Below are 19,627 nucleotides of genomic sequence, written 5' to 3'. Positions count from 1 at the left end.
AACTTAAAAAATAACTAAAACTGTAATTGAAAAAAAAAAGTTCTCTAACTGAAATCAAAAGATAAAGACCAGTTGTTGTTTTAAAAAAAAAAAAAAGATAACTAACTGAAACTGTATTGTGTGGTTACAAAACTAACTAAAATTATAGCGAAAATCTTCGTTTTCTTCTTTGTCAGCTTTTTTCATACATAAACCTTTTTGATTAATATGATATCGACGCTGATTGGATACAGTCGCGATGGCGACTTCGCATATGTGTGATTGCAGACTGGACGCTGAGGGGCTAACATCCCCTGCTCTGACTGCAGCTGGGAGAGACTGCTGCGGGAGGACTGGGCCGCTTGTGAGTGCTATGGGACGGCGCCTGCTACTTGTTAAGAAGAGTAGGAACGAGTTTCCAAAAGTCTCCAATAACACCAGAAAAAGTTGCAAGATTTGTTGCTAGTAGCTTTTTTGAAAGAGTCGCTACAGGGATCTGAATAGTAGCTAAATATAACGACAGTCGCTAAGTTGGCAACACTGCTTATCACATTCGAACGCCGTTGGTTAGCCGCTACAAGAACCATATGGGAACAGAAGCCGAAGGGTCAATGGCCAAACCCTTTCTACTGCTTTAGGTTAGCAATACAGCACACCTTACTTTATACAATTAGCGCACAGATGTAAGTGTATTTGCTAGTTACATAACATCAGTCAGTCTGAAACTAGCAATGACAGTTGTGCTGCACTGTGCACTTATGTGAGGAATTAATAAAGAAAACTAGTGCAAAACTGCTAACTTTTACACATTGTCACCTAAGTGGGCCTGTCAGATTGCCTGTTTGGCAAACTTTCAATTCCAACATCAGCTTCACCAAATTAGCCCTTCTGCAATGGGGTTTTTAGATGCTTTTGGATAATCCAGTAACATAGTGAGACTCTTAATCTTGTTTCAAATATTAAACGTCAATTTAGTTTATTCTCTGCTGCAGTAGTCATGTGACATCTCTGAACCCAACATGGGTTCAAACTACCGATGTAACCCTTAAAATGTTTTTCTTGCGACTGTAATTTGACCTCAGGTCAGAGGCAGAACTGTCTGCTAACAGGGTTGTTATGGGACTGATTTATAATAATAGCACCATATGTGGTATACCATTATGTGTGGTAACTTTACTATGCATTTTTATGTTTTACTTTCGCCATAATGTGGCTTGGTACCACTGGGTCTAGTTAACACAAAAGCAGACACAGCCCCTGTTGTTTTTTCAAGAACATAATACTCAGTGGATCGGAGCAGCTTATTCATAATTCAATTAATTAAAGAGTGACCAGTATTCCCAATGCCAATGACCCAGGCAGTACCCCGCTATAAGAAAATACAGCTCCACCACACATCCCATGGCTCTACCACAAGGCCTATCTGAACCCATCGCTCGCCTGTCCTGCTGCCTCCATAATGGTGCACCAGCCACCGCAGAGGCCATAGCTGCAGCTCCAGGCCCCATAGCTCCTCCACCACACTGCCTCTGCCTGCACGGGGAATGAGGGATTAAATATAATGCTCGCATGTCAAGTCTGCAACGCAAAAGAGAGGGAGCGAGGAGGAAGGAATTTGTCAGAACTCCATAAACACATACATGGATTTGGGCTCCCGATGCCAGCGCTCGCTCCGAGCGAGGAGAACTTTCCGGAGGCTCGCTGAGCGACGGGGAGGCCGAGGGTGAGAGTAAGCAGGGCTGCTGAACGAGCCGTGGGTTTAAGCAGAGGCCAGCCAAGCAGCAATGATACACTGCACCAGAGGAGAAGGACACAGGGGAATGGGAGAGAAGAAAAGTGGTAGAAATGAGAGCAGAGAATCAGAATGAAAGGGAAAGAAGAGGATAGATCGGACGTACTAAAACCCTGCAATCTAAGCTGGATGGGTTCAGAATCAAAACATCCTCCTGATATGTATGGATGTGCATAAATACATAGAAAGAAACTGCGATAGGATCAGGGAGGGAGACAGTAATGGAGAATGAGAAAGAGTGAAGGAGGGGAGGGGGGTGCAGAGGAATTAAAAGGACATGCCCACTGAAATTTTCCAGTGTCTCTGCCAGAGAACAACAAAAAAAGAGAAGTCAGTCCAGATGCCGTTCACTGACTGTTCACATGTGGTCCAACTTCTCTGGAGCGCAGGGGTGGAGACATGGAGGAGGAAGAAGAGGGGTGTAGAAGAGGAAGGTTAAGCGTGGTTGAGAAGGAGGGGAGTGGGGACTTTAATCAGGTTATGTGAAGCAGAACCTGGACTACATTTGGCCAGCAGATGTTGGACAGGTGGGGAGTCAGCTCTCCAGGAGGTCCAGAGGTCACGGGGTTTTTCTCAACTTTTTTCTCAAAATATTTATATATTTTTACACATTCTGGCTGTATGTAACATCCTCCAATATTCTCTAGCGTTGAAATTTGCAAGTATTTCAATGAGTGCCCTATTAAGGGTTAAAGTGGTGAATCTGGGAGAAAAAAGTTGCTTTTTTCCCCCTTTTTTCTCGTAAATCTGCAACTTTTTTCGCGCAGATTTGCCACTTTAAATCTCCTAAATCTGTGACTTTTTTTCTTGTAGATTTGCCACTTTAATCTAGTAAATTTGCAACTTTTTTCTTGAAATATTACCTGAAGTTACCAAATATAGTTCTTTGCCTGATAAAGGGTTAATCTCTAATTAATAACAAAGGATTAATTAATTAGGAAGGTTAAGCGTGGTTGAGAAGGAGGGGAGTGGGACTTTAATCAGGTTATGTGAAGCAGAACCTGGACTACATTTGGCCAGCAGATGTTGGACAGGTGGGGAGTCAGCTCTCCAGGAGGTCCAGAGGTCACGGGGTGAAGCTACCGCGTACTGTAGATAAAGATCCAGCTGTGTGAGTTATTGACCAATAAATTTGACAAGACAAAGCTGGAGAATGGACTGATGGATCTTCCTGTCTCGGCCCTCTGTAGCTTCCTCGGCTCTTCTGCTCCAGATGATTGTGCGATTGGCCCTGTTGCTCTTGGCTCGGGCGCTGGAAGAGGAGCAGCCTGCAGGCCCGGCCCTCCGCGGCCCTCTTAGCCACTGGGAGGTGAGATCCACAGTGGGTGTAAAATACTGTCGGGCGGATATATTTCTGCAATGAAATATGGATGTAAGCCAGGGGTCTCAAACTCAAATTACCTCGGGGCCGCTGGAGGCAGTATCAAAATGACCCTTAAACTACTACTTAAAAAAGACACAAAATGACCAAAAAAGATACAAAATGACCAAAAAAGACACAAAATGACCAAAAAAAGACACAAAATTACAAAAAAGACACAAAATGACTGAAAAAACACTAAATTACTTAAAAAATACACAAAATGACCAAAAATACACAAAAAATACACAAAATGACCAAAAAATACACATAATTACCAAACAAGACACAAATGACCCAAAAAGACACAAAATGCCCCCAAAAAACAAATCAAAATGACAAAAAAGACACAAACTTACTAAAAAAAGACAACATTATTTTAAAAAGACACAAAATTATTCAAAAAGACACAAAATCATTTAAAAAAAGACACAAAATGACCAAAAAATACACATAATTACCAAACAAGACACAAATGACCCAAAAAGACACAAAATGCCCCCAAAAAACAAATCAAAATGACAAAAAAGACACAAACTTACTAAAAAAAGACACAACATTATTTTAAGAAGACACAAAATTATTCAAAAAGACACAAAATCATTTAAAAAAAGACACAAAATGACCAAAAAAGATACAAAATTACTAAAAAAAGACACAAAATGACCAAAAATAGACACAAAATTACAAAAAAAGGCACAAAATTATTTAAAAAAGGCACAAAATTATTTAAAAAAGACACACAATTATTAAAAAAAGACAAAATTATTTTAAAAAAGTAATTAAAGGGACCTTCCAAACACAACACGGTAAAGTGCCATTCATATAAAACTCACATTAAACTTTCATATCAAGGTGGGGGCCACAAAATGTTGTCACGAGGGCCGCAATTGGCCCGCGGGCCACGAGTTTGAGACCCATGCTGTAAGCCTTGTGTGAGCGTGCGCCTGCCTGCGTATGTGCATCTGCGTAAGGTTAACTGGAGGTCAACGCTCACTTTGCCGCCACAGACTTGGCGGCGGTCCAGCGGCGGAGAAGCAGCAGCAGTGTCTCTTACTCGCTCTCCGTCCTTTTCCCTCATGTGCACTTCCTCCTCGTCCTCTTCTTCTTGCCAGTTTTACTGTAGTTTGCGTGCAGATGACATGCAGGGAGCCATGTGGTGTGTATCTGCGTTGAGCTCTGGGCTTAGCACTGTGGGTGTGGGGAGAAATGTGGGCTCAGAGCTGCAGAAGAGACGGAAATGAAAAGCCTAACTCGTTCACAAGTGAGACAGGAGTCAGATGAGCCCACGAAAGTGTAACGGGATGAAAGTTATCCCCACACACTGCACACGGTTTCAGAAAATGGGGCTATAAAGCTGGCCACACAAGTATAACTGTTAAAAAAAACAACACAAAAAATACCGATCTGATTACCAAATACACTACTGGTCAAAAGTTTTAGAACACACCAACTTTTCCAGAATTTAATTGAAAATTATGCAGTTTAATGTCTCAGTGTACTCTGAAATGAATGCACATTTGCAACATTTAAAAATTCTTTATTGAGCATGATAGTGTTTTGAAAGTAAAAAAAAGATTCAAAATCACATTTTATGTTGGACTAAAGGACTAAAAAAAAGACACAAAATGACAAAAAAAGACACCAAAAGACACAAAATGACTAAAAAAAGACACAAAATGACCAAAAAAGACACAAAATGACTTACAAAGACATGAAAAGAATTAAAAAATGGACAAAATAGCCCAAGACTCCATAGAGTTAAGTTGTTAACCCATTTCTTGTTCCCTGAAAAAGGCCTACTTGTATAATTCTGAAATGTACATTATTTTTCAGTTTTGGTTAAGCTTACCTTTTTTTATTTACCTCTGGCAGTTCACCACTTACCTCTGTACCCTTTCAAGCTGTTCATTTGACTTGAACTGCTTGAATTTCAATAAAAAAATGGAAAAATTGGGGTGTTCTAAAACTTTTGACCAGTAGTGTATGTTCAAACTTAAAGAAATAGTTCAGCAATTTGGGAAAAGTGCTTTCTTGCCCGGTAACACTCTCACATCTGTATGCTAAACAAGAAGCTTTGGCCTGCAGCTGGTTAGCTTGGATTAGCATGTTAGCATAGCTTGCCTCTGTCCAGAGGTACCACCAGCATCTGGGCCAGGACTGCCTCCACACGGCTCTCACGCCACAGGAAAACGTGGATTTGGTGGCACTTACCACTTCTAGCATGAATTGTGCTAATAGCGCTCACTGTGCTAACAATGGCAAAAGTACTGACAGTGAAACAGTGTTAATGGAGGTTAGCTAGCTAGCTAATAACGCCGTACCACCACTGTGGGTTAGGATGATGTTATCAGCAGTGCTAACAGTGCTAACATCAGTGTCAGTGCTGACAGAGCTAACAATGCTAATGGGGGTTTGCTCACATCTTAATCTACCTTTGTTCTTATAATGGTGAATCCTATTTCCTCATGAATTGAAAGGGTGTGCCAGTTGAGCCTAACTACCGTAGCTAAACGAAAACAATCCGTGTCTGTCTCTCCATTGACTCTGAATTGATGGAAGAACCTCTTTGTCTGTTAGCAAACAACAGAAAATGTCTAAAAGCTGGAGAAGGTGGTGAAATGCATGATCAAAAGGGTAAAAAAACAAAACAACCCACAACTAAGTTTTTTATAAGCTGACAAACCAAAATTAACTTTTAAGAGGACAAAAGTGAACACAGATGTATACAGCCGTGAGACATCAGTAGTTTCAAGAGGGAAAACTGTTCGATCCTGAAACTCAGGATGTTAAACGTTAACTTACGTATGCACAGAATTTTGTCACTAACTCATATATCCAAAGTCAGTTTTAGGTTAACTACATTGCAATAACTTAAGATAAACATCTGACATAAAATAACTTGTGTTGTAGAATGTGGATCACTGAGAAAGCTATGCAGTATTAAGTGCCTTAGCTTGCTAACGTATAGCTAACATTTGCCTGCTAACATATAGCTAACATTAGCCTGCTAACATATAGCTAACATTAACTTGCTTACAGCCAACCACCCTGATAGACATAGAGGGCTAAAATAATCATATGATATGCTTTAATCTAATAGTTTTAGCTAAAAAAAAACAGGTGTTTTGTTAGCATTGCAGCCCATGGTTGTGTATTGTGTCACCGATAGTTTTACCAAACGGTCGGTGGTGGAATGTAACTAAGTACAATTTTAAAGTATTTGTACTTTACTTGAGTATTTCCATTGTATGTAGCTTTATACTAGCCTGGCTAACGCCAGACTATATCACAAATGAGATATAGTCTGGAAACCACCTATTCATTTTTCCGTAGAGGAGGCATGGTTTATGATCGTCCAGAGCCGTTTATTGGGCGCTACGAATGTCTATCATAAGCGTCAGTATGTAGCTCCTAGCCAATCGTATCAGTTATACCAGATGACGTATGTAGAGCGACAGAAATTCGACGAAGAAGCATCGATCAATGGCGAGACAACCACAACGACTGGGGTCTCGCTAAACCCCATTAGCTTAGCCACTAACGGGGCTAGTTGGTATATTAGGCTTTTGCCAAATCCTGCTGGAAGCAAGGCTAAAACAAAAACAAAAATCCTTGTTGGTGGTGATAAAGGAGTGTAAAGCCAAACGTTGTTCTTCTTTTAAAATAAACTTTCGCTCTAAACTATCTAGAACACTGTCTAGATCGAAAGAGAGTTTCGCGTCTGCTGCAGCCATGTTTGCTTTATAAGCAAACTACAAGCTTCCGTCTGTCATATATTTCGCGTCATCGTCTTGCCGTCCCTCCCCGTTCTGTGATTGGATACCAAAAGCAAGGCTAAGAGTCGGCCATGGACACCATGGTTGCAGTTTTAGTTACTTTTCAGGTGATTTAACATAAAAAGCATGATTAATATGAAGTGATAAGATTTCTTTTTTAGTATTAAAATCAAACTTTCAAAACCAAACTTTATTTTTATAGCCCTTTTCTTACATATAAATGCAACACAAAGTGCTTTACAAAAAATAACAATAAAAACAGACAATAAAAATGACAATTAAACCTCATAAAAGTATATTGAGTAGTTAAAATTCATCAATGATAATAATAATTCAGTATTATTATATACATTATATATTAAACAATCACAATTACTTTTACTTTTGATACTTAAGGTACATTTTGATGAGTGTAAGTGTTGAATGCAGGACTTTTACTTGTAGTGGAGTAATTTCACAGTGTGGTATTAGTCCTTTTACTTAAGTAAGCTATCTGAATCCCTCTTTCACCACTGCCTCTGGTGTGGTGAGGTCTTTAGAGTATGCATAAATGCATAAAGCTGCAGAGCCATGTGAAATGTCTGTCACACAGGAACTGAAAAGGGAAATTGAGAGAATTAAGTCAAGAATGCCAAATTAAAGGTCTGAGGGTACAGCACAGGACCCCAAAGATAAAAGAAGTTCTGAAGTGGAATCACTTACTGCAGGAAATGAAAGTGTCAGTAGTAGATATTAAAATAACACACTCAAAAATTAATTATTTGTTTTTTCGGTGTAGACATAGCATTATCAATTGCATATTATTAGAATGTAAGTGTTATTGTCGTGTTTATTACATTTTGAATAATAATGTAATTTCTTTAATATATAAAAAAAAATTGAAAATTAAAAAACTAGAACTGGGGAAAATCAAATAACCTTTTGTTTTGCACGTTTTGTTTCGTCAGTATTAAAATGCTTTGCTCTTTAGTGTGCTTGGATTCAGTTCTAACCTCGAAAACAAATCCAAAATAAGAAAACATTGATGACTGTCAGAATCTTGGGTTTTATTTAGAAAGAACTTTCTTCTTAAGAACAGTTGGTAATTGAGGTCCATTCTTCTCGTTTTGGCACAAAACCCAATGCATATTTCCAAAAACGTCTAACAACTGCTTAAATAACTACAGCATTTGACATTCATGAAATATTTCACTGCACCGAAACATTTTGCACTTTCCCACAGACTAAAACAGAAAATAAAGCATGGAGAGAACACTGCATGTGAGAACACTTATGTGGAACCAGGCAATTTAAGTGTGTTGAATAAGTGTGTCTTACCAAAAAGCACTGTATTTTGCTGTGAACTCTTCATTATTAAATTACATACAAACACGGGATAACTTTCTTGGCATGGAGAAACAGACAAAATAAAATACTTTTATCTTGATAGCAGTGTGATAGTTCGCACCCTCGCTGTGTCTTTTGATGCTGATGCCAACAACAACTGCTTATTGCAGCTCAATGTGCCAAGCAGAGATAGAGCACAGCGTACAGTGGAGGGCTAATAAGGAGGCGTCTCAGACTGAGCCGACTGGGACACACTCAGATGAAATCTGGAGGGTTTGGCCTGCTGATAAACTGAGAAGAACTTCATCATCTGCACTTTCATCCTCCTCCCGTCAGTGACCCACATCCAACTCTAGACTCCAAAACTTATTGCTGGAGAGTTATTACTCGCTGCAATGTTATGATGTGCCAGAGGGCTTATATGTACGACCACGACGGCATATTAGGGCCAAGTATGAAAAAAAATATATATATATGGACCTGGCGGAGGGGGTTAATGTTTCAAGAAAGAAGTCGCAATTTACGAGAAAAAAAGTTGCCAAATTTATGAGGATATAGTGAGAAATATATGAGAAAAAAAAGTCTCAAATTTATAGGGATAAACTGGCAAATCTAAGAGAAAAAAGTTGTACTTTTATGAGAATAAAGTGGCAAATCTACGACTTAGAAAGTTGCAAATTTTTGAGAATAAAGTAGCAAATCTACGGAAAAAAAATGGCAAATTTATGCGATTAAAAGTGGCAAATTTACGAGAAAAAAAGTCTCAAATTTATGAGAATAAAGAGGCAAATCTTCGAGAAAAAAAAAGTTGCCGATTTATGAGATTAAAAGTGGCAAATCAATTAGAAAAAAACTGTCCCAAATTTATGAGGATATAGTGACAAATATACGAGAAAAAAAGTCTCAAATTTATAGGGATAAACTGGCAAATCTAAGAGAAAAAAAGTTGTACTTTTATGAGAATAAAGTGGCAAATCTACGGGAAAAAAAGTGGTAAATTTATGAGATTAAAAGTGGGAAATCAATAAGCAAAAAAACGTCCCAAATGGATGAGAATATAGTGGCAAATCTCTGAGAAAAAAATCTCAAATTTATGGGGATAAACTGGCAAATCTACAAGAAAAAAAATAAATTGGCAAATCTACGGGGGAAAAAAGGTGCAATTTATGAGAAAAAAGTTGAACATTTCTAAGAATAAACTGACAAATCTGCAAGAAAAAATTGCAGATTTATGAGAATAAAAGTGGCAAATCAGCCATGTTCATCTGTCCATTGCATTGTCGTTCCTGATGCAGAAAAGCTGTGACCTCATCCAAATTATTACGCCGTTTTTTTCTGAAAAGGCCCAATTTACGGATATTTCCTTAATGCTAAATCCAATTGCAATGTATAATTTGATTAAGCCACTCCATGCAGACATAGTACATGGCATGCGGCAGGTTAATTCCTTGAAAAACAAAACACTAGCCTATTTTTCTTACTTTTTTATTCTTATAGATTTGCCACTTTATTCTCATAAATCTGCAACTTTTTTTCTCATAGATTTGCTATTATTAATCTCATAAATCTGCTACATTTTTCTTGTAATTTGCCACTTTTATTCTCATAAATCTACTTTCTCTTGTAGATTTGCCACTCTTAATCTCATAAATTGCTACTTTTTTTCTCTGCTACTTATCTCTCGTAGATTTGCCACTTTTATTCTCATAAATCTGTGACTTTTTTCTCATAGATTTGCCACTTTATTCTCATAAATTAGCTACTTTTTTCTCGTAGATTTGCCACTCTTAATCTCATAAATTGCTACTTTTTTTCTCTGTTTCTTATTTCTCATAGATTTGCCACTTTATTCTCATAAATTAGCAACTTTTTTTTCTTGTAGATTTGCAACTTTTATTCTCATAAATTTGCTACTTTTTTCTGGTAGATTTGCCACTTCAATCTCATAAATCTGCTACGTTTTTCTGGTAGATTTGCCACTTTTATTCTCATAAATCTGCTGCTTTTTCTTGCAATTTGCCACTTTTATTCTCATAAATCTACTCTTTTCTCGTAGATTTGCCACTCTTAATCTCATAAATGGCTACTTTTTTCTCTGTTACTTAATTCTCGTAGATTTGCCACTTTTATTCTCATAAATCTGCTACTTTTTTCTCATAGATTTGCCACTTCAATCTCATAAATCTGCTACGTTTTTCTGGTAGATTTGCCACTTTTCCCCCCGAAATATTACCTCCCTCCCTCAGGTCCGTATTTTTTCTTTTTCATACTTGGCCCTAATTCGCCATTGTACATAAGAGACATGAGGATGTGTTTTCACCATATGAATATGAGTAAGAAAACTCCGTTTTGTCGTCCTCTGTTTTAGCCCACAGAAAGTTTCCTGCCCTGTATGGGAGCTTACCCTCACCCTCACCCTCCTCCTGGGTGAGCGTCAATTATTCATAAGCCTTGGGTAGCTAACTTGAAACCGATAACCCACATGCTATTTATACTTCATTTCAAATGAACAAATACTTAACTGTGAAGTTCCAGGCAGCTTGGTCGTGTCTGTCTGCATAGCTGCTGCCGGGCACAGTGAGGGAGTTAGACTGTGGGTCGGCTGAGGGGCGGCTGGGGGCAGCGGGGGCCGTCTGAAGCAGCAGCTGCTCGCTATAGGTGAGACTACAAGGCAGATCTCAGAAGATGTTATAACACCTGTAACCTCTATACATCCATGGCACTGTCTAAATCAGCTGTTCTCAACCTTGGGGTCGGGACCCCAATTGGGGTCGCGAGATGATTTCTGGGGGTCGCCAAATCATTTTGGAAGTCAGCTCTGTCTCCACTGTGTTAAAGTGTTCATGTGTTCATGTATTTTAGTCTTTTTGGTCACTTAATGATTTTTTTTGGTCATTTTGTGGTTTTTTTTAGTCATTTTGTATCTTTTTTTGGTATTTTTTTTTCTTTTTTGGGTTATTTTGTCTTTTTTGGTCATTTTGTGTCTTTTTTTGGTATTTTTTTTTTCTTTTTTGGGTTATTTTGTCTTTTTTGGTCATTTTGTGTCTTTTTTTGTTTGTTTCTTTTTTGGGTTATTTTGTCTTTTTTGGTCATTTTGTGTCTTTTTTTGGTCATTTTGTCTCTTTTGTGGTCATTTTGTGTCTTTTTTGGTCATTTTGTTTACTTTTTTTGGTCATTTTGTTTCTTTTTTGGGTGATCTGAACTGTGCGTGTGAGATTCTGTTCAGTGAGCAGGGGTCGCGGACAACATGCATGTTAAATTGGGGGTCGTGACTCAAAAAGGTTGAGAACTACTGGTCTAAATCAGGGGTGGGCAATTAATTTCCCCAAGGGGCCACATGACCAATACCACGAAGGTTGCAGGGGCCGGACCAAAACTCTGAACTAAATTCTGCTCAATATTAATTTAATCGCTTTATAAAATACAGTAAATGATCTGGTTTTGAGCTGCTACTGATAGGAACACATGTTATGATGAGACTGTTAATGTGGAGTAAATCAAATATAGCAGTAAAAAGTAGTAAATACTCCAATCACTGTATCACTATTCCATTTATTTTAAACACAACTGTAAATGTCCTTTAGCGAGGTTCCTATTGGTATATTTGTATTATATAGCTTGTTTTTCATGTTTGTACATTTTCAAGGTGTTTAACAGTGTTGTGATGCTTTTATTTTGAAAAGGTGCTGTCCAGTGTGAAACAGGTGCTTTCATTTTGAAAGTGGCAAATCAGCCAAGTCCTTCATCTGTCCATTGCGTTGTCGTTCCTGATGCAGAAAAGCTGTGACCTCATCCAAATTATTACGCCGTTTTTTTCTGAATAGGCCCAATTTAAGGATACTGGGCTAAAACCATTATTTCCTTAATGCTTTTTGGGGTCTAGACATTAACACCCTGTTCTTCCAGGAAGGATACCCAAAGGGACCTGCAGTCCATGTGACAGTCCATCATCTTCTAACAATCATTACACATTCATTTTTATCTTTGGAGTTTTCTTTAGTGAGGCGCCTTCATAGCTTTTAAGCCACGACTCCTTGTCGCCTGTTTCGTATTAGAAGAAATTTTTAATTTAGCTGCAGAATGAGCGTGTGCCCAGACCCACTTGAATTAGCTTGGTAACATCACAAAACAGACCATTTTTCTTCTTTTGCTACTCAACTGAAAAAGGAAAGAAAATGTGGTATATGTTTCATTACATGTGGCGTTGTGTCATATTTTATTTTTTGGTTATATATTGCTCTTTAACTGCTTTAACTGGGGTAGAGAAAAAAGTTGCAAATTTACGAGATTTAAAGTGGCAAATCTACAAGAAAAAAAAGTTGCAGATTTAAGAGATTTAAAGTGGTGAATCTGCGAGAAAATTAATTTTTTTCCCACTTCTTTCTCGTAAATCTGTGACTTTTTTCCACACAGATTTGTCACTTTAAATCTCTTACATCTGCGACTTTTTTTCTTGTAGATCTGCCACTTTAATCTAGTACATTTTCAACTTTTTTCTCAAAATATTTTTATTTTGGATCTCCGCTGAAGTTACCAAATACGGTTCTTCGCCTGATAAAGGGTTAAAAACAAGGGAAATTATTTAAAAGTGAATGTTATACTTCCACATTATGTAAAAAAAAATGACTACACTTTTGGTATACATTTTGTGTACTAACATTATTTCTGAAAATGTAATAACCTAGAAAAATTTTGTTATTTAAATCAAAGAAAAGGCCACCTGTCAGAGGTGTAATTTCACCACCAAAAGCGGTCATAAATTTACTTTTTACCCAGTTTTAAGACACTTTTTCCTTGTTTTTAACTATATATTTTAACTGGATAAAGGATATTAGTCATCTTTCTAGTCACATTTGGATATGAAGAGGAACAGGCGGTAACACTTTAAAATAACCAACTAAGTGATGTTTATAGATGGTTTATAAACCAATTATTAACCATTTACATATATACTAATTTAATCATTAAATGTTTTCAACCAATTTCTTAAAGGTATATGAATCATTTCAAAATCATTAACATACTGAATATGGTGTTAAAAATGTTAAAATGAGTGCAACTAAAACTATTAATAAATTATACAGTACAGGCCAAAAGTTTGGACACACCTTCTCATTCAATGCATTTTCCTTTATTTTCATGACTATTTACATTGTAGATTCATCAAAACTATGAATGAACACATGTGGAATTATGTACTTAACAAAAAAGTGTGAAATGACTGAAAACATGTCTTATATTCTAGTAAGCAAAGGGTGGTTACTTTGAGGAATCTAAAATACAAGACATGGTTTCAGTTATTTCACACTTTTTTGTTAAGTACATAATTCCATATGTGTTCATTCATAGTTTTGATGAATCTACAATGTAAATAGTCATGAAAATAAAGAAAATGCATTGAATGAGAAGGTGTGTGTCCAAACTTTTGGCCTGTACTGTATATAATAATTTAATTGGTTGTTTATGGTAAAGTAGCTATAAACTTACATTAATATACCATCTATTTGTCATTTATAAATGATTTAGTTAGTTCAACATTAATAAATGATGTATTTACCATTCTAAATTGCCTATATACGGTTTATAAATGATTAAACATTAATAAACTATCTGTTTACCATTTATAAACAGGCTGAAGAAACATAAACAGCAGCTCAGCTAGCAGCTAAACAGCATCAGATACAGTGATTTTTTAAAGGTGAAGCTGCTTTATTCAGTGTTTTTACTGATTTTTATCACCTGGTCTGTTTGTTTTGGGGAGGAGGAGACTCAGCTTCCGGCTCCTGAACACAGAAACTGTAAGTGGGAAAAAACTGACCACAATGACGGCACTGATCTGTCTTGGTTATTGTTTTGGATGAGGCATCCCATAGTCGTATAATACTAAATGCTGAGCTTTTGGTTTCCACCACCATTGTTCCCTGGAACATTAAGTGAAATCAAACACCCACTGTCCACCCTAAACTGACTCACCGCTATAGGACACTATGAGGAGTGTGCGACAGATGGAAGAAAAACCAACAAACTCAATATTATATCATGGGCCAGTGTGGATTACACTTAACAGTTTTATTTGGAATATTAAGACAATGAAGCATAAGCCAAGCACCAAGAGTGACAGCTACAAGTGTCGCATCATACGGCTCTTAAAAATGAACAGGTTATACTGGAAAACAACTGTTTTTTTTTCTCTCTCTTTGAATGGTGAAGCAGATACACAGAACAGACAGTGAAATGTGAACATGATTATGCCATTTACACGCTCCAAATCCTACCTGACAGCAGAAGAAGAAAAAAGGAAAGAAAAGAAAAATAAAAGCGAAGGAAAAGCAGAAGAAAATGGAACAGCGATATTCGTCTGACGGCAGCTTGGTCGGCCTGTGGCGGTGGCTGCGGCCCGGGACTTAAAGGGGCTTTTTTGTGATTGGTCAGAACGAATAAGGCGGTCTGGGAACACGGCGGTGCTGCAGAGTGACAACCATTAGTTCCCATCATTGTCAAGTCCTGTTGCCTCGGCACCCACATCCACACAGCAACCAATGTGCACATACAGCATTAAAGTGACAGAGGATTGCAACCATTGTTACACTACACTCCATTGCATATTAGGGAGAAGTAATAATGAAAAATAATAATTCTTTCATACATCTTTTTTTTCCTGTTTGCATATAGCACTTAACCCAGCTTTCTAAAATATATATGGGAACATGAAAAAATGTTTAAAATATCTTTTTTTTTTTTGTCCTCTAAGAGCTGAAACCATGAGTACCGAGGTGGGGGGGTGCGTGGGGGGGAGGGTGGGATGGTGGGGGGGAGGGTGGGGGGGTAGGAGTCCTTCATGCGGGGGTGTTGCTGTAGTTTAGTGGGACAGCTAGCGACACAACCAGCCTGTCTCTCATCCAGACCCAGTGGTTTCTTGCCACAAACGAGGCTCTCATAGTGCAGCTAAATAGTGTCATACTAATGACAATATAAGGTCAAAATAGTTCAATTCACGGCATTTTTTGTCTTTTTCTTAAGAACATAGAATATACACGTAAACACCGATCTTTGCCATCCCCGTTTTTTTTTTTAGCTTTTTTTTAAAAAAAGGGAGTGACGCAGAAAGGTGGTGCTGGCTAAATGTGGTCCATGTTCACACATCCCTGGCTTTAGGGGTTGGGGTTGGTGTGTGTGTGTGTGTGTGTGTGTGTGTGTGTGTAATTACCTGGGGTAGTGCAGGTGTTAGAAGAAGTGTGATAAAAAGCAAGTGTGTGCAAAATGTATGTGTTCCAGACAGTTAATGCACCACAGAAGAATAAAACATCTTTTTCATCCTATTACTTAACTCCATCATTCATCATACATACATGTTTTTTTTTTTTTTCCTCCTAAAACTACGGGTTATATGGCAAACATGTGCTACGGTTAATGTCAGATATTTCCCATGGGGAAAACTGGGTTGAGAGGGTCCTGGGACTCTCCTTTGCAATGGGCCTGCCTGAGAATAATGGGGGTGGGACTGGGGGAGGGGGGGCAGAGAGGCGTCGTTCATAGGAGTCACTGCCGTCACCCCTCACAGTCCCCTCTGCGTCCCCCCGCCGCTGGAACCCTCCGTGTGGCTCTGTCCATACACTAATATACTCCCACACAACACACACACACACACACACACACACACACCGAGTCTGCAGCATGGCGGAGGACGCGCCTCCATCGACACGGCTTACAATGCCTGAAGAGAAGTGAAATGTTTCAGGACCGCTGGCTCTTTCTTAACACTCACACAAGTCTCGCCGTTTAGAGCTAAAACACAAACGGTGACGTCCGGAAATATTTGGACAGGAGGACGTTTTCAGTTTGGGCTCTGTAGTGCAGCATTGGTAATGAAACAACAGATATAAAAAAGTTAAAGTAGCAACTCTTACGGTGTGTTCAGACCGGACGCGTAGCGAATATTTCGCGCGACAAGATTACATACAAAGTCAATGCAAACACGCGAATAGACGCAAATTTTTGCCGGCGGCGCGAATCGCGGGTTTCGCACGGCGCGAATGAAACAACGCGAATTTGCGTGAGTTCAATAAATTCAACTTTGGCGAAATATTCGCGTGACGCTGTGTCGGGACAGCCTATCAGCGTTGAGATTCTGGACGACAGTGACGTCATGCATCCCGGGAACCCGCCTATTCCGGAAAAATGGAGGAGAAACTTATTGTTGCGGTCTGTGGGCTTCCCGAGCTTTTTGACACATCATCACCCTCCTACCGCAACCGGAACCATAAAGATCTTGCCTGGAGGAGGGTGAGTGAGGTCACCGGTCTGCCTGGTAAGTTGTGACAATGTGATTTCAGCTATCTGTTGTGTCATGGTTGATGACAGAATGAAATGGAGGGAATTATTTGGCGCTAAATAGTCTCTTGGGCGAAAATACGGGAGTAAATGCAACTACTCGCGCGAGTAACGCGACGCGAAAATTCGCTACGCGTCCGGTCTGAACACACGGTTAGGCCTATTTTTGAACACTCAGTCACACTGAACGCTGACCGGTTTTTGCCTATCAAAGGCATATTGGATTTGGCATTTATATGTGGCCGATATGTTTTATACACAACATATAATGGAGACAATTATGCTTGGGTGATTTAGAAAGTATGTTATGCATTTTATATTGATTTATTCTTTGTTTAAATGGTCAGCAACTGACTGATACTGAACATACAGTACTTTTCATTGCTAGAATTGGCTGACACAATACATTATATGTAAAATGTCTAATAATTTATAGCAGTGAAATTTAACTTGCGGCCCACAAGGCTCTGTAGGACCAATCACAGCCCTAAAATACAGATTATGTCAAAGCATTTAGCATAAACTTTTAAGCAAACTGCCAAGATGAGGTTTTTTGATGTACTTAGCTAACTAAATAACAATTCAAACAGTCAGTTTGTGTTTTTTTGCGCTAACAACAGTGATGTCAGTTAGATTTAAGATTAAGTCCAAGCTATGGAATATGAAATAATCCATTCTAGCCTTTCTTGCACCGAGGTGTGCATAAACTCCAGGTTATGCACTTCTTTTTAAAAATTGGAATAAATGGGGGGAAAAAAGTGGGGGCCTCTGTACAGAAAGTGGTGAATTAATACCATGTTCACAGAGTATAAATGCAAATTTAAACCCAACTGTCATTTCAAATCTACGGAAGCCCTGAACCGCAAGTGAAGAACATTTTTTTTTTAGATGTTATCTTGTTATTTCGAGATCATATCTCGTTATTTTGAGATAACACACCTATGTAAAAAAAAAAAAAAAAAAAAAAAAAAAAAAAATTTTTTTTTTTACATAGGTGTGTTATGTAAAAAATGCACACCTATGTAAAAAAAAAAAAAAAAAAAAAAAATTTTAATTTTTTTTTTTTTTTTTTACATAGGTGTGTTATCTCGTAATTATGAGATATTATCTCGAAATAATGAGATAATATCTGAAGAAAAAAGAAATTTTGGAAGATTGTTTTTTTTTTAATTCTTTTTTTTTTTTTACATATGTGTATTATCTCGAAATAATGAGATATTATCATGAAATAACGAGATATGATCTCGAAATAACAAGATAACATCTCAAAAAAAAATTTCTTCACTTGCGGTTCAGGGCTTCCGTACAAATCCAATATGCTGGAGAAAAGAGCCAAACACAACGAAAAACAGGTCACTGTCCCGATACTTGCAGACTGCACCGTAGAACACAAATACACAATTAAAGTGCTATTTACTTCAACAAATCCCTCGCCCCTCTCTGTGAGCGATCCGTTGCCACAACAGGAAGCCACGGCTCCTCATGGCGAGCCTCCTCCGGCTCTCCTCCTGCCTCCTTAATGTCAACTTCAGCCTAACGTGGCTCCTAACAGGGCTGGATAGAGAGCGGAGGGGTCGGACAAACAAACAGGCCTTAGTTAGTTCGCTCCCCGCCACAGTCACCTCCACATCAGCACAGTGATGTTAGGGGCATGTGGCCAGATGGAGAGAGAGCAGTTGGATATAATAATAATAAAAAAAAAGGCCTCCCTCCCTCAGCCACACAGCAGCCATAAGGCAACAGAGTGGCCCTTTTAGTACCCAGTAAATTTATATCCCAACATGGTAAAATTAGCCTGTGATTAGTGCCTGTGAGCGGGGCGGGGCACTGTAAAGAGTTGTATGCTATTGCTGTGCAGCAGCATGATAAGACAGGTGACAGTGAGCAACATAGTATGATGTGTGGGGTTTCAAATAGATATATATTTCCTCTATTTGACAGTGTGATTGCTAAAAAATCCTGAAACATGAAAGTGCACATACAAGCAACTCAAATGTCAACCTTATTCCCCTTATTCCGCTTCACACTCACTCACTGCTGCCTCTCTTATAACACATATAGGTGATCAAACATGCCGTATTCAAGCTTCATGAGGACAAAAGTGCAGGGCAATGGGACATGTGTGGGCCTTTTATGTGAAGAAATGTTTGGTAAATTAGTGAGATGTGAGAAATGTTCATCCTGTGTTCAAAACGTCTCGTTTCCTGCCAGATAAATAAGTGAAAACAATGATTTTAGAGAGGTTTTCTGGGTGGAGGTGTGAGTTTGACAGAGCCAGTTTTTCTCCCCGATGAATATATTAGCAAAGAGTAGTCATAGTATACTGTGGCATGAAACTTTCACTGGTTTATAAATCTGAAGCATAATTAAGCGTCATTCTAATACCATTAAGCACACTGATAAGCTATAGTTTATTAGTTATTACATGTTTGTGTGCGAGAGCTTTGGTCACAGGCTCAGATATTCATTCATGGGCAAAGAAACACACGGACATTTGTTCATGATTCATCCTCGCTGATGAGAACTACAATAACCTTTAAAAATACACACAAACTAAAATATGAACCAGTTTGAGAACTAAAGCTCTCCAGTCGTGTGTGTTTCAGCTTTAAAATGTCTTCTTTTACACATTACCTGCTAGGTTTCCATCTATGTACTTTCCACTTAATTATATTTGTTAGAAAACAGAGCCCGACCGATATATGTCAGCTGATATAAAAACTTATATTTTCTTTATAGAACACACAGGTGCATCTCAATAAATTAGAATATGATGGAAAAGTCAAATAGCCCCAACCAAATATTGAGTCATATAGATGGACATACTTTTCAGAGGCCAACATTTCCATATTAAACATACTTTTTTAAAATTGGTCTCATTTTCTGAAGACACTGAATTTTAGGTCTTCATTAAATGTAAGCCATAATCATGATAATTAGAAGAAATTAAATAAATTAAGACATGAAATGTTTCATTCTGTGTGTAATGGATATATATATAATGTGTTATTTCACTTTTTTAATTGAATTACCGACATAAATAATGTCATAATAATAATA

The sequence above is a fragment of the Centropristis striata genome, chromosome 20 (assembly GCF_030273125.1).
Source record: "Centropristis striata isolate RG_2023a ecotype Rhode Island chromosome 20, C.striata_1.0, whole genome shotgun sequence".
Lineage (NCBI taxonomy): Eukaryota > Metazoa > Chordata > Actinopteri > Perciformes > Serranidae > Centropristis > Centropristis striata.
Note: the sequence above shows the minus strand (reverse complement) of the source record.